General features: G+C 41.7%; 1 protein-coding gene and 1 non-coding gene across 2 annotated transcripts in view; one reads left to right on the forward strand and one right to left on the reverse strand.

The window, feature by feature from the left end:
- Window positions 1–16,748, forward strand: part of LOC106006760 — a 69,586-nt gene that overhangs the window by 5,201 nt on the left and 47,637 nt on the right. The gene's annotated exons all lie outside the window — the stretch shown is intronic.
- LOC123388568 lies at window positions 8,566–8,673 on the reverse strand. Its single transcript, XR_006603044.1, has one exon. It is a non-coding gene; the product is annotated as a U6 spliceosomal RNA (small nuclear RNA).

Genomic DNA, 16,748 nt, shown 5'->3' on the forward strand with positions numbered 1-16,748 from the left:
ATTCACTCTGTATGGAACACTTCCTCCAGATTTTTCCATGGCTTGTCCTTCAAGTCTTTGCTTAATTGGCACCCTCTCAAAAAAGAAAATTGTCACCTTCTCAATAAGGTCTACCATGACCACCATATCTAAAATTACAACTTCTCTCATAGCATTCTCAATCTCCCCTGCTCTACTTCCCCTCCCCCCCCATGGCATCTATCACTTTGGAACGTACTGTATGGTTATTTTTTTTAATATTTTAGTTATTTATTTGAGAGAGAGAGAAAAAATGAGTGGTGGGGAGGGGCAGAGGGATAGGGAGAAGCAGACTTCCTGCTGAACAGGGAGCCCTAAGTGGGGCCCTGTCCCAGGACCTGGAGATCATGAACCTGAGCTGATGGCAGACATTTAACTGACAGAGCCACCCAGGCACTCCAATTATTTTCTTTATTGTGTTTATTTGTTGTATGTCTCCTACCAACCCCTACTAGACTCTAAGCTCCAAGAGGACAGGAATTTTTCTCTTCTTCACTGATCTAGCCCAAGTACTTAGAATAGTGTCTGGCACAGTGTAGCTACTCAGAAGTTATTTGTTGAATGAGTGACTAAAAATTTTATAAACACGCCAGACCCTTGGAAAATATTTGTTAGGTGATTTGTCATTTGGGAGATGTGAACAGCAAAGGCAGACATAGCTGAGGCATGGTGTTTAGGTTTTATATGAAGGGTCACAGGAGGTATGAAGTTAGAAAAATACAATCTTTGGAGGGGTTATTCATGTCTGTACAAGGATGTTTTGTTGTAATTGTTTTTGGTCGAGGAGAAGGAATATTTAGAGAGGAAAAGTACAAAGGTATATTAGCTTGGACCATCTGAATTGCCAGTGTTAGACCATTGCCAGATACTCCAAGCAGCAATTTAATGGCAAAAGGGAAATAGATAGCATAAAGATGCAGCAGAAATGAGAAAGAGATAGAATCAAGAATGAGTAGTAGCATTAACCTTGAATGGGAAAAAGGATACATCCTTAGAGGCTAAAAGTGATGAGATCTAGGTAAGTAGAGAAGAATCTAGAGGGTGATCATCACACCTCAATGGCAGCTGGATTCTGTGGAAAATAACATATGTAGTTATCTGCTGGGAAGAACAGCCAAAGTTTAGCATTATAGTGCTTTTTGGAAATGCAGTTTTAAGTGAAAGTCCAAATAAATAGAGAGCAGAATTGTTTACAGTGAAGGAAGGTGGGGTGAGCCCTGACTTTCAGGCATTGGCCTCAGAGCTATGTACCTTCTGGCAGGAAGGAGTACACACCTGCATAGGATTACTCTTGACTCATCACCAGAGAATAGACTCCGTGAAGGTCATTCATGCTGAACAGTGTCAGCAGCACTGCCCCTCAGTCTCCTGACTTCTGCTCAGGTGTCTTGATTGCTAACTCTCCCTCCCTCCTTGCTGCCAGAAAGATGGCTACTGTAATTTCCTCTCTTTGAGCAGTCACAAAGATGCCTGCCCTTATCTCGTGCCCACAAAACTAGCATCTCCAGCCAGCCCTCTCTTTTTTTCCTTTGCTTTTATCTTCCAGGACTCAGTCATACAGAAGAGACCTTTTGCTTGTTTGGAGTAGGGACCAAAGAGCTCACTCTCAAGTTAAGCTAATGGAAAATTCTGCCCAGGTTTCTAATCTATTCCTATGGTTGTACACAATGTTTTTATTTTAATAGTTTTTTTAAAGATTTTATTTATTTATTTGACAGACAGAGATCACAAGTAAGCAGAGAGGCAGGCAGAGAGAGAGGAGGAAGCAGGCTCCCCACTGAGCAAAGAGCCTGATGTGGGGCTTGATCCCAGGACCCTGACATCATGACCTGAGCTGAAGGCAGAGGCCTAAGTCACTGAGCAACCCAGGCGCCCCTGTACACAATGTTTTTAGTCTGCAAAAGTCCAACAACAGTGTCAAGGTCAGGATATTGTCATGGTGTGTCTGGAGTAGGGTGAAGGTTATAGTTACAGGAGTTGAGGTCCAGGAGAGGCGCTAGCATGTTGGAGGTGTCATCACTCAGGATGACAGTAGGATTTGTGTTTAGGGAGGAAGACTGAACCAAAGGCCACAGATGTCAACAGATGTGAGTAAGTGTCCTGAATATAGATAGATACTAATTGTTAGCACTTACTGAGAGTTTACCATATGCTAGGCACTGTCTTAAGTCTCTCATAATCCTCTCAGTAACCCTGTAAGTTAACTGTTTTTTTTATTCTCATCTTGACTCGGAACCCAAAATGGTGCCTGCCATATGGTAGGTGCTCAAGCCAGATCAGGTCACTCCTCCACCTAAACCCCTGCGATGGCATCTCACTTGGTAGAGGCAAGCACAGAGTGCTGTGGGAATCCAGAGGAGAGCTCTAGAAGCGTGGGAGGGAGGAGAAGAGTGAATCAGAGCTGGCTCTACACGGACTTCAGTCTTGAAGGACAACCAAGATTTAGCTAGCTGAGGAGGTGGGAGAAGGGCATTCTAAGACAGTCAGCAGACGTGCTGACTCAAGGAGGTGGAACAAAACAACATGTAGCTGGAGAATGGCAGTTAGTGGAGAATGGCCAGAGTGTAGCCGCTAACATGTATTGAGTATTTTTATGTTCACATTGTGTTCAGATCATCAGTTAGATGATCACATTTAATCATCGTGCAGCTCCTGGAACGTGATATTATTTTCCCCATTTCATAGGTAAGAAAACTGAAAGAGAGGTTAGGTTGCCCAAGGTCTCAAAACTAGCAAGCCAGAGGTGTGGGTGGGTGGTGATGGCGGGGATGCATGGAACCTGACAAGAGAGCTGTGGCTCTGGTAGTTAGGGCCCAGATAAAATCCTTGTATATTAGTCTCCTCGAGCTGCCATAGCAAAATACCACAGACCATGTGGCTTACACAACAGAAATTTTATTTTCTCACAGTCTTAGAGGCTTAAAGTCTGAGTTCAAGGTGTTGGCAGGTTCAACATCTGAGGTCTGTCCTCTAGGCTTGCAGATGGCCGTCTTCTCTCTGTGTCTTCCCTCTTGGTGTGTCTGCCTCCTAATCTCTTCTCAATGAAGACATCTGTCATATTGGATTAGGGCACACCCTAATCACCTCGTTTTTAAACTTAATTGCCGCTTCAAAAGCCTTATCTCCAAATGCAGTCACATTCTGAAGTACTGGGGGTTAGGACTTCAACATGAATTTTGGGGAGAATGCAGTCCAGTCTCTAACACCTTGCAGGGCACATTATATCATTTGGCCTTTATCATGTAAGTCAGTGGTTCCCAAACCTGAGGGTGAGCCAGAATCACTTGAACACCGATTTTTTTTTTTTTTTAACAGACACAGCGAGAGAGGTAAGCCAGAAGTAGAGCCTGATGCAGGCTTCAATTCCAGGACCCTGGGATCATGACCTGAGCTGAAGGCAGACATTTAACAACTGGGCCACCCAGGTGCCACCACTTGAACAGCTTTTTGACAGTACTAATTTTTGGATACTCCCCACTCCTGTGATTCGAAGTCAGTAAAGCTAAGCCATGTTTGGTGGAAATGTAAAGCTTCGCCACAGGCTCCAGCTGATTCTGGTGCTGTGTCTATCTGGGCTATGTTTTAGGGAAATCAACTCCAGCCTGATTAGAGACAGAAATGTGAAAGGCAGAACTTTGACATTTTTTCAAATTTTACTGTTATTATTATTTTTTTAATCGGGAGAAAGAGATAGAGGGAATGCTCAAGTGGAGGGAGGGACAGAGAAGAGCTCTGATGAGAAGATCATGATGTGATCCCAAACCAAGTCTGATGGTTAACCAAGTCACCCAGGTGCCCCAAAACTTTGACATTTTTAAAGAAAATTCAAGAGAGGGTACCTGGGTGGCTCAGTCAGTTAAGCGTGTATCTTCAGCTCAGGTCACGATCCCAGGGTCCTGGATCAAGCCCCACATTGTTGTCAGGTTCCTTGCCTGCTTCTCCCTTGGCTCCTCTTCCTTGCTCCTGCTTTCTCTCTCAAATGGACTCTGAAAAACAATCTGAGGGTTTTGAAGTGGCGGGTGGGTTGGAGGTCGGGGTACCAGGTGGTGGGTATTATAGAGGGCACGGATTGCATGGAGCACTGGGTGTGGTGCAAAAATAATGAATACTGTTATGCTGAAAATAAAAAAAAATTTAAAAAATATATATAATGTTTAAAAACTAAAATACAAGAGAGTATAATTTCATCATAGGATAGGAAATGATTTTTAGACCAGTGGTTTTCATGCTGTTTGCTCTCATATCCCTCAAAGAATTTTGAAAAATTATGGATTCAGTTTTACATGTTAATGTGACATAAAAATGTTTTCATTTTAAGTTAAGATACTTACAAAGGATGGGGGCACCTGGGTGGCTCAGTGGGTTAAGCCTCTGCCTTTGGCTCAGGTCATGATCCCAGGGTCCTGGGATCGAGCCCCACATCAGGCTCTCTGCTCTGCAGGGAGCCTGCTTCCTCCTCTCTTTCTGCCTGCCTCTCTGCCTACTTGTGATCTCTGTCAGATAAATAAAGAAAAAATCTTAAAAAAAAGAAGATACTTACAAAGGATGTAATTTCTAAGATATTATAAATGGTGACATAAAAGCCAAATCTATCATTATTTTAAATGAATTCTAAGTACCATAGTGGTTTGATACCCGTCATCCATATGAAAGTTAAAGGGATGAGATCTTCTTTAATGGCCAGAAAATTGTTATCTATTTTTGTCTTTATTTCATTTTTCCTTTCCACTTCTCCCATAGAATTTTATCTTAGGTGATATATTTTTATGCTTAGATTTTTATTTTTATTTTTATGCTTTAATTTTTACTTTATTGATCACTCTATCATATTTCTTTTTTTAAAAAAAAGATTTTATTTATTTATTTGACAGAGAGAGATCATAAGTAGGCCGAGAGGCAGGCAGAGAGAGAGGGCGACGCAGGTTCCCTGCTGAGCAGAGAGCCCGATGCGGGGCTCAATCCTAGGACCCCAAGATCATGACCTGGGCTGAAGGCAGAGGTCCAACCCATTGAACCACCCAGGCGCCCTATCACTCCATCATATTTCTTTGCACAAAAATGTGAATATAAAACAATTTTTTAGCAAATGTCCTATAAACATTTTTAGCTATTAAAAAATTTCTCTGGATTGAGTTATTTGTAACTGTTATTATTGGTATAAAATTGCTCAAAACATAAATTTTTTATACATTTTGATAAATTAATGGAAAACATAAAAGTCAAATTTTATTGGAAATGCACCCTTGAATGAGATGGACTTTTTTTGTTCCTTCCAGTGTACATATATGGGTGGATGAATACAACCTGTTGCTAGAATGAGAGTTCAGTTTCAATTCTGTTTTTGTTTTTATGGTGCACTGAGAAAATTGTTCAAACATGTAAGCATCTGAAAATATAATAGTATTGTAATAGCATTGTAATTTAATTTTTGAGCTCTTTCTGAGTTGTTTGCCAAAAATCACATAATGATCTATCAGAAATGTCTTTTTATGATCTCTTGTCTGGCTACTTGATTAGATTTTCCTTCAAATTTGTTGAAAGCAAAGGATTGGAAACCATGTGACTTGTGAAAGGATTTGTTACTCATTCACTAGAGTTATTCAATTTCTCACCTTCTTAGGAACTATACCAAAAAGGCTTTTTAGATGACTAGTAACTGTACCTCTTTACCTTTTCATTGAGTGTAACTTATTTAACCTGATATACTCAGAAAGTGTTGGAAAAATTAAAATATTAATTTGAATGAATATTTGCCAATTTAGTATTTTAAAATGAATATTTCTGTTTCTTCTTGAGCTTTAAATATTTTTTCATCAAAAGATTTTGATGTCACTGATCAGAGTTTATTCAATTTACAGAAAATGCCCACTATATAATCTAACTGGAAGTCAGTCCTCTTCATCATAAAAAAAAAGGTCAAATGAGACTTATTTTGTTTTAAAAAGTCTTTTTTTTCAATTCAAATAAAACTGTATTAATGCCTTCCTTGTAACAACTATCTCAATTCTGCATTCTCATTCTAAGATAGATGAGGCTGAGCCTTGCCATGAATTTGTTGCCTAGATGAAATAAGGCACTGCCACCCTCAGTATTTCTTACCACAGTTCTCATTGCTTTGTTCTCATGGACCTGTGTCTCAGAAGCAGAAAAAGACACAAGACTTTGACTAGAGGAAGCTTCCTCAAGATCTACTTGTTTTAAACAAGTAAAGAAATTGATAGAATTGTACACAAATGTCCATATCCTTGACACCTAGATTCTACAATTGGCATTTTGCTGTGTTCACTTTAATACCGCCTTTTCTATCTACCCATTGCTCTATCCATTGTTGGGGTAGAAGACCTACCTTTGCCTTATGGTCCTTCTAAGTGGACTTAGAATCAAATTGTCATGAGACAGATTGCCAGGAGAAAACCAAATTTAACAGACGTATGTGTAGTAAATCTACAGACCTGGAAATTCCAAAGACAGCGAGGCAACATGAAGCTTATGTGAACTCAGGAGTGGTCTGAGGATACAAAGAGAAGGCCATTAGCAGGAAGGTGAAGGGAGATGTTTAGAAAAGCAAGGTTTTTCTGTTATGCAGTTAAGTTCCTTACATAAAGGGGAGTCTTTGTTAATAGCATTCTTCCTGGGGCACTTGGGTGGGTCAGTTGGTTGGGCCTCTGCCTTCAGCTCAGGTCAGATCTAGGAGTCCCAGGATCAACCGCAAAGGGCTTCCCGCTGGCGGGGAGCCTCCTTCTCTCTCTGCCCCTCCCCCTACTTGTGCACTCTCTCTCACTCGTGCTCTTGCTCTATAGATAAATGAAATTTTAATTTTTTAAAAAAAGATTGATTTGGGGGTGCCTGGATGGCTCAGTGGGTTAAGGCCTCTGCCTTTGGCTCAGGTCATGATCCTGGGGTACTGGGATGGAGCCCTGCATCGGGCTCTCTGCTCAGTGGGGAGCCTGCTTCTTCTCTCTCTGCCTGCCTCTCTGCCTGCTTGTGATCTCTGTCTGTCAAACAAATAAATAAAATCTTTAAAAAAAAAGATTGATTTTATTTATTTGACAGTGAGATACAATGAGAAAGGGAACACAAGCAGAGAGAGTGGGAGAGGGAGATGCAGGCTTCCCACTGAGCAAGGAGCCTGATGCTGGGCTTGATCCCAGTGACCTGAGCTGAAGGCAGATGTGCAATGGCTGAGCCACCCAGGAGCCCATAAATGGAATCTTTAAAAAAAAAAAAAAAAAGTTCTCTTCCTGGTACAGGCTCTGCTTTCCAATGTAAATTTAGGCCATTTGTGGGGACCTAGAGAGCTTTTCCTGCATCTCCTTTTGATTACATTTTTTAAAATTAATTTATTTATTTTCAGAAAAACAGTATTCATTATTTTTTCACCATACCCAGTGTTCCATGCAATCCATGCCCTGTATAATACCCACCATCTGGTACCCCAACCTCCCACCCCCCTGCCACCTCAAGCCCCTCAGATCAAAATAATCTTTATGCCAAAGTGGCCCATCTTGGGGCAGCCTGACCTGGACCCCTGTACCTTCCATTAACCCATGTTGTGTTTTTACGCATTTTAAAGTAAGTTTAAAGACATTAGTACACTTCACTCCTGAAAACTGACAGTGACAGCAAGTCACTTCGAGACTTAGACATTTTAGTAAGTAGACAGCAAAAAATAAAGTAAGCCTAAGTTGCCTGCTCGCCATGATCCTTGTTCCACATACTAAAAAGGACAACACCGAAACATGCATATTATTTGCTCTTGTGTTTTTTTGTTTGAGGTAGGCAATCTTCATTCCCACCACAGAAGCAACCACTGTTCTGACTGTTCTCACTAATAATTCATTTTCCCTGTTCTGTAATTTCATATAAGTATAGTATGCACACTTTTTTTTAAAGATTTATTTATTTATTTGACAGAGGTCACAAGTAGGCAGAGAGGCAGGCATGATACATGATGCATGATACATGATAAAGTAAATGTGACAAAATGCTCATGTAGCTATCACCCGAATTCACTGCATAATTTTTTAAACTTTATGTTTAAATTTCTTTTCGTAATACAGTGTTAGGAAAAAAGCAGTAATGAAATACTGTCTTACACCCATCATTGGCACAAACAAGAACTGATAGTGTTGTGTGAAGATGTGGTAAAATGTGGTGGAAGTAGAAACTGGTATGACCACCTTGGAGAGTAATATAACAATATCGAATAAAGCTAAAAATGCTCCTATTTTATGACTTAGAAATTCCACTTCTAGTATATAACCTACAGTTTCATGTGCCCAGCCAGATATGTGCAAAATGTTCTTTGCAGCATGGTTCCTCCCCGTAACTTTTTATTTTGAAATAGTTTAAGATATTAAATTGTAAGAATCATATAACAAATACCTATATACCCTTTATAAATTGTTAGCATGTTGCCACATTTGCTTTATCTATGTGTAAATATACTTTATTTTTTCCCTGAATCTGTTGAGAGTAAATTGCATGGATTCCCTGAATACTTCAGCATGTATTTCCTTGTTTTTTTTTTTTTAAATAAAGACCTTTAAAAATATGAAATGCTTCACGAATTTGCACGTCATTCTTGTGCAGAGGCCAAGCTCAATCTTCTCTGTATCGTTCCAATTTTAGTATACGTGCTGCTGAAGTGAGCACAGCACGTGTTTCCTAAAGCAGAAGCATTCTTCTACATAGCCACAATACAATGATCCCACTCGGGACATTTTAACATTGATTATAACGCTATTATCTGATTTATAACCCATATTCAGATATCTCTAATTACTGTAATGATGTCTTTTAGAGGTGTTTAAAACTTCATCGAGAATCCACTCAAATGTCACAGATTGTATTTAGTTGTCACTTCATTTAGTCTCCAGTAAAGTTCCACAGCCGCCTTCTTGGTGCCTTTTGGGACATTGACTTTTGAAGAGCCTAGGCAAATTGCTTTGTGGAATGTCCTTTCGTTTGGATTTGCAACATTTTAGAAAAGGGGAGCCAATTAGATTCTAGGCCCCTCAGTTAGTGTCAGAAACAGCAACAACTTCCACTGGGTAGAAGGAGGCAGACCTTGTCAGTGGAATCAACGGTAGCCTCAACCAGTCTTGTTTGGATATAATCACAGCTTGGCTGAGTGGAATGGCTCAAGGCTTGTCAAGCTTACACATGAGACAAGGCCTGACTGATCTGGCTGGTAAAAAGACAGCAAGTCACTTCAAGACTTAGACATTTTAGTAAGTAGACAGCAAAAAGAAAAGTAAGCCTAAGTTGCCTGCTCGCCATGATCCTTGTTCCACATACTAAAAAGGACAACACCGAAACAACAGTGTTCCAGTATTGCGGAGGAGCTCATTCTAGGCTGCCACTAAGGGGTTTTATATTCTGCAGCTCTATTCCAAAGGCCTAGGAGAGAGAGCTTCATATCCCATCAAAACCAGGGAGGTAATAAGAAACTGTCTCATGACAGCCTCCCAGGAAGTAGAGGGAGTTGACTGGGAGACAACCTCCTTACAGACCTCCTGTGCTCTTGTGTTTCAGGAGGCTCACAAGGCATTCTGCCACAACTCAGATAGTTCAAGCCTTTCCCTGTGTGGATATGTGCAATGTCACCACAGGAGAGCTATTTCCGTAATAAGGCTATTTCTCTATTGACAATGACTAGAAACAGAAACAGCAGTGGCCATGAGTGAATACAAGGACTCAGGCCTCTCTTGCATGATCTGGCATTGACCTGGATCGATCATGATTTGGAGGAAATCCAAGTTCAGATTTTTTAGGTAACTGGATATATTAGGTTAGTTCCTAGAATCTTGATGTTGTCCTAGAAATAGATTCACTTCCCTTTGCTGCACTGCCAAGGGAGAGAGGGGATTAGTGGTAGTTCACGAGTTTGGCTACTATGTCAATTGCAGTACATTTTACTTTTTCTTATTTTGTCCTTTCTAGAGCAGAGGCTCCATTTTCTAAATTCTTTGGGTTTTCTTTAGAAATTCCTAAGCAAAGCTCTCTGTGTTAAGGAAAGAGCTCTTAACTGGTGTTTGGCTCTAAATTATAGTCACAGCAAGGTTTCTGTCCAGAGAAAGAGCTCACTAAGTCAACACTTCTACTTCAGGATGGTGTCTGAACAAGGCCCATTTCTGTTTGGGTATGCCGCATGTTACAAGGCATTAAGAAAAATTAAGATTAACATTCAGAAAGTCAATAACCCACAGGAAGCCTGTGGACTATTTTCAACATAACATATCAGAAGCCTGAGAAAATGTATGCCAATGATCAAAAATACTAGGCACTTGGGACATAAAATATGCAGCTGGGTTAGTTGGCAAAGTCAAAGAGGCTATTGTAAGAAGGGGAAAGGCATCTTTCAAAAAATGGAAATAATAGCTTCTAATGAGGAAAAAAGGGAAGTCTGGAAAAATATGGCAGCTCAGATACAAAGTAGAAATTACGTGGGCTAAAAGAGAATGAGGAGTTCTTTGCCAGGGACTCTAAAGCTTCTCTGTGAAATGTATCCGGGAGAAAGCCAGCTAGAGAATCAGTGGGATTACAAGGATTAAAGAGGGATTTGACGTGTGGCAGGAGCCTGGAAGGTGGGGGTTTCAGGTTGCTGGTGGCTTAAATGAGAGGGCTCTAGCAAAGCTTTGGGTGAGGCTCTGGAGAGGTGACTGAGGAAGAGAAGTTTTAGCTTTCTCTCTGTCTCAGTGTCTTCTTTCCTCCTCTGACTTTATTCTCTCCCTGGATCTGCCTCATCTTGCTCCTCTTTGACTTGAACGTTCCTTTTCAGCTTCTCTGTGACCAGATCTTGGTCATTTCCAAATTGTGGTGCCTAACGGAGACAGCAGAATACTTTGGATTGGTCTCACTCTGTAGGCACACATGTTCTCACCTAAGATTGGTACTAACAGATGTCTGCACCTAAGTAGCTCTGATTAGGAATAGGGGAGGGGTGAAGAGTGGCCGCAAGGTCCTTTGCTACTTCCACTGGTGTTTGGACAGGGTAGACAACCGGGTCACCCTTGACCTAGTAGGGTTTAGCTAGGGGATCCTGACACCTGGTGGTTACACTTTGGAGGTGCAGAGGAGTTCTTAATAGCCCCACCCCTTCACCATTTACTTAACCATTTATTGAGCTATTAGCATGATACGAATCATCTCATTTAAAACACACAACAACCCTCTGAAGTATCATTATTATTATTTTTTTAAAGATTTTATTTATTTATTTGACAGAGAGAGATGACAAGTAGGCAGAGAGGCCGACAGAGAGAGGGGGAGGCAGGCTCCCCGCTGAGCAGAGAGCCCGATGCAGGACTCTATCCCAGGACCCTAAGATCATGACCTGAGCTGAAGGCAGCGGTTCAACCCACTGCGCCACCCAGGCACCCTGAAGTATAATTATTTTAACTTGACATATGAGTTATTTATGTTAAATAGTTGTGAACTGATTTAAGCAACGGGATAAGGGATTTTTTTTTCTTTACTCAGCTCTTGGGGTGGTGCCTGCCACATAGTAGGTTCTCAGGAAATATTTGTTGAAATAACATTTTATGTGGCACCTGGGTGGCTTGGGAAGTTAAGTGGCTGCCTTTGGCTCAGGTCACGATCCCATGATCCCAGGGTCCTGGGATTGAGCCCTGTGTCAGGCTCCCTGCTCACCCAAAAGCCTGCTTCTCCCTCTCCTTCTACGTGCACCCCCCATATTCTCTTTCTCTCTCAAATAAGAAAATCTTTTAAAAAGGTATTTTGTACTTATCAAAATCATGAAACGTTGATTCAGAAGACAGTATCTTTGTAATAAAAATGATGCGGGAGTGTCTGGGTGGCTCATTCTGTTAAGCATCCAACTCTTGATTTCAGCTCAGGCCTTGATTTCAGGGTTATGATTTCAAGCTGCATGCTGGGCTCCATGCTGGGCATGGAGCTTGCTTTAAAAAAATTGATGTGAGTGCAGTACTGCCAGCCAGATAAGCCTAGACTCAGTCTGCTGCAACTCTTGCTTAAATGCTCTTTCCCAGAAATTTTCCTGCCTCAGATACTTGGAGACCAAGTCTGCTGCTGAGAAAAATTCAAATCTGTTGAAACTCTACTCACTACAGTCATCCTAGACTATCCTGGACACCATAAGGCTGAGTTTCTTTTCAAATGCGGCCATTTCATATTGAGAAACCACCAGAAAAACCACAAGTTTCGTTCAGCTGCCATGGCTCAAATGCTGCCTTCCTAAACTCCCCTACCTGCACATTAGGTGCCAAGATGGATGTTTGCTGAAGATGTCTGGGATGATGGGCAGTTTGTTAAGAGAGGAAGACTGTGAGTCAAGTGGCAACATTCAGTGAATGACAGGGAGAGGGAGAGAGAGACTGACCAGTAGTTGTTAGATGACCACAATGAAGAGGAGAAAATGAGTGAATGGTATGAACCTCAAGGAAGCAATGTTGGAAGTGTTATGGCTTAGAAGTAGTGATGAAATAGTAGGAGAATGTCAACCCTGTCTCTAGGTCCTGTGATATGTGGAGATGCAGGGGAAGTGGTGTCTTGAGGGGAAAACCATGTTTCATTTAAGGCTGGAAAATGAGAGTTTCCATGGAGGAGAGGAAAAAAAAAAGCCTATCTTTTTAAAAAAAGATTTTATTTATTATTTGAGAGAGAGCAAGGGAGAGGGAGAGCAGGAGTGGGGTGAAGGGCAGAGGAAGAAGCAGACTCCCTGCCGAGCAGGGAGCCTGATGCAGGGCTCAATCCCCGACTCCAGGACCACGACCCAAGGCAGACACCCAACCGACTGAGCCACCCAGGCACCCCAAGTTTGTCTGTCTTTGAATGAGAATTCTCTAGGGCCGAGTGGAAAGGTCTGGGAGGGAAAGGTGCCATGGGAATTTGGGTGGGTGAGATAGCAGAGGGCAGTGTGGAAACAGAGCGACTACACTATCAGAGGGGCTTCATCTTGGATAGTGGCCAAATATGGTAGAATATAAAGAAGAGGGGTATTAGCTTCTATCAAAGCTAAGGCAGGAGACTGGGACATTTGGAGTCATTATTTTGAGACTCATAAGGGAGTTGCAGAGATCAATTCAAAGCCATCTGAGTGATTAAACCTGGCAGGTAGAAAAGAGAGGGAGTAGAAGGTGAGTCGTGCCTCAAAACGGCTGAAGAGTGAAAGCCTCTACATATTGGCTGACATCATGTGAAAAAGAAGAGTGTTTTCAGAAGTCAGTAAGCTGCTCCATAAGAAATGCTATACTCTTAGGCCCCAAACTTTAGTGGGCTGCTTGTTTTGTGATTTCAACATCTCTTTGGATGACAGCTTCCTGAAATTTCTTGGCAGGCTCTTGGTAATTCCTTTTATTTTTTTTATTTTTATTTTTTTAAAGATTTTATTTATTTATTTGACAGACAGTGATCACAAGCAGGCAGAGAGTCAGGCAGAGAGAGAGGAGGAAGCAGGCTCCCCGCTGAGCAGAGAGCCCGATGCGGGGCTCGATCCCAGGACTCTGAGATCATGACCTGAGCCGAAGGCAGCGGCTTAACCCACTGAGCCACCCAGGCGCCTTTTTTTTTTTCTTTTAAGATTATTTATTTGAGAAAGAGAGTGGGAGGAGGGACAGAGGGTGAGAGAGAGGGAAGGGATGCCCCCGCACTGAGCATGAGGTTCTGTCTCAAAACCCCGAGATCAGGACCTGAGCTGAAATCAGTAGTCAGACATTTAACCAACTGAGCCACCCAGGCACCCCTCTTGGTACTTTTTTTTAGATCGTTGTTCTTGATCCTCATAGAATTCATTAAGGTCTGTGTTCCTTAAGACCACAGATCAACCATGTCTGTCTCTCAGATGCCCCTGTATTTCTGTCTCTGCCCATTTGACATGTTTTCATAATGGGAATAAAGGAAGTGAAGCATTTGAAGATCAGAGATTTTGAGGTGGAGAAGAGGGAAATTGAGGAAGCATATGTTGATGTCCTTGTTATTTCCTGTACAATGGAAAGCATGGTCAATGGCTGAGGGTGATGGGGGTAATTCTTTTTTTGTTGAGATTTTATTTATTTATTTGGCAGAGAGAGATACAGTGAGAGAGGGAACACAAGCAGGGGGAGTGGAAGAGGGAAAAGCAGGCTTCCCGCTGAGCAGGGAGCCCAATGCGGGGCTCAATCCCAGGAACCCCGGGATCATGACCTGAGCCAAAGGCAGACACTTAATGATTGAGCCGCCCAGGCACCCCAAGGAGGTAATTCTTACCTCACATGGTTGTGAGCATTAAAAGACATAGTGCATATGAAGCATTTAGCACATGTAGCTCAATAAATAGAAGTTTTGTTTTTTTAATGTTTTTTAAAGTTTACTTATTTTTCAGTAACCTCTGCACCCCACATGGGGCTCGAACTCAAACCCTGAGATGAAGAGTTGCATGTTCTTTTGACTGAGCCAGCCAAGTGCCCCTAAATTGGAGTTTTAAAGAGCTCCCTGTGAAGAAGTCAAAGTCCTGATTGGGCACAGAAGTAGTCAAGGCAGAGGTTGGGCAAAGTTTCAACTGGGAAAATGGTGTGGAGTTGGGTAGGTGGTGTGCGTCTAGGCAGCACTCAGCAAGGGATGAAAGCACAGAAGCTGGGATCTAAGCAAGGACAGACCGGCAAGCTACTAAAGGTGGAAGAATAAACAGGTATCATCACATGGTATAACCTTAAGCAGTAAGTTTTAAGTGAGGCATGGATCTTGGAAAACTGTTTGCTAGCTAGGGGGTTGCCTTAGACCCAGAGGTTATATCCTTCCGCAGCTGAACTTTATTTTATTTTATTTTCATTTTTTAAAAGATTTTATTTATTTATTTGGCAGAGAGAAGGAGAGAGATCACAAGTAGGCAGAGGGGCAGGCAGTAAGGGGGAAGCAGGCTCCCCTCCAAGCAGAGAGCCTGATGCGGGGCTCGATCGCAGGAGCTGAAGGCGGGCGCTTAACCCACTGAGTCACCCAGGCGCTCCATGTAGTTGAACTTTTTTTTTTTTTTTTTCATGCAGTTGAACTTTAAAGAGCATTCATTATGACCCATTATGGAGGCTAGAGAGCCCGGCTTTGTATTTTTATCTCTGCAAACACCAGCCAATATGATTTAGAGTTTCTTTAATAATACTTAGTAGAAAAAAAAAATAATACTTAGTAGAGGGTGCCTGGTGGCTCAGTTGGTTAAGCGACTGCCTTCAGCTCAGGTCATGATCTTGGAGTCCGAGGATGGTGTCCCACATGGGGCTCCCTGCTCAGCGGGGAGTCTGCTTCTCCCTCTGACCCCCTCCCTTCTCATGCTCTCTCTCAAGTAAATAAATAAAATCTTCTAAAAAAGTAATACTTAGTAGATAGGAAGAGGGTATAGTGAAATTGGGATGGGGACAGGGACTGGCAAAGGAAGAAATGGATGGGGGAGCTTAGGATAGTAAAAGCCATATTATTGGAGTGTTTGATAAAGGGATGAAGCCAAAAACGGGAGAGTATTGTGTAGGATAGCAGACAAATCTAAAAAAGAAGGGGAGGCAATGGAATAATGACGTTACATTTGCTTTCCCTTCATCAAATATAGTACCTAGAACCCAAATATGTGAGAGCTAGAATCTTAATTCTAAGTAATAATATAATAAATCTCTAAAGTCTGAAGTAAACTTATTTATAAAAAAACGGATTAAAACTGTACTAACAAAATAAGATGGAAAAAAAAAAACTGAGTAAGCAACATTCACACAAAACATTTCCCTGGTTATGTTTTCAGTTCTTTGTCTCTCAGAATAAAAGATGTTGCAGTGCTTTATTTTATTTTTAAAAAGATTTTATTTTAAGTAATCTCTATACCCAACAACCTCACAACCCTGAGCTCAAGAGTTGCATGCTCTACTGACTGAGCCAGCCGGGTGCCCTGTTGCTGTGCTTTAAATCAGTGGGAAATTTTAAAATTCACTTGTTATGATATTAAAAAAAATCTTAGTCCTATTTTCAACAGGTACTGCTAACATATACTAGTAGTATTTTAACAGTCACAGTTGCTTGACAAATACGAATGTTTGATGAAATGCAGTTGGCTAAATTATACTTTCTTGGGGCGCCTGGGTGGCTCAGTGGGTTAAGCCGCTGCCTTCGGCTCAGGTCATGATCTCAGGGTCCTGGGATCGAGTCCCGCATCGGGCTCTCTGCTCAGCAGGGAGCCTGCTTCCCTCTCTCTCTCTCTCTCTGCCTGCCTCTCCATCTACTTGTGATTTCTCTCTGTCAAATAAATAAATAAAATCTTTAAAAAAAAATAAATTATACTTTCTTATCTAAGGAGGAACATTCCTTTTTTTTTAAAAAAAAGATATTTATTTATTGAGAGAGAAGGCGTGCAGATATCAGTGTGGGGAGAGGCAATGGGGAAGGAGAGGGAATGACAGAATCTCCCAAGTAGATCTCCCACTGAGTGCGGAGCCCCACCAGACCCGAAATATGGCCTGAGCAGAAACCAATCGTCAGATGCTTAACTGACTGAACCACCCAGGTGCCTCCAAAGAGGAAACATTCTAGGGAAATGAAAAGATGTCCTCAGCATTTAAGCAGGATCTATCTGTACAAAAGAAAAGAAGTAGAAGCAAGGTATATTAGTTTACTATGGCTGCTGTAACAAATTACCCAGAACTGGGTCACTTAAAACATCAGAAGTTTGTTCTCTCATAGTTCTGGAGGCTGGAAGTCTGAAAAATCAAGGAGTCTGTTGGGTTCCTGCTGAGCCT

The sequence above is a fragment of the Mustela putorius genome, unplaced genomic scaffold (genome assembly GCF_011764305.1).
Source record: "Mustela putorius furo isolate JIRA1106 unplaced genomic scaffold, ASM1176430v1.1 tig00003901_pilon_pilon_pilon, whole genome shotgun sequence".
In the NCBI taxonomy this organism is placed as follows: domain Eukaryota; kingdom Metazoa; phylum Chordata; class Mammalia; order Carnivora; family Mustelidae; genus Mustela; species Mustela putorius.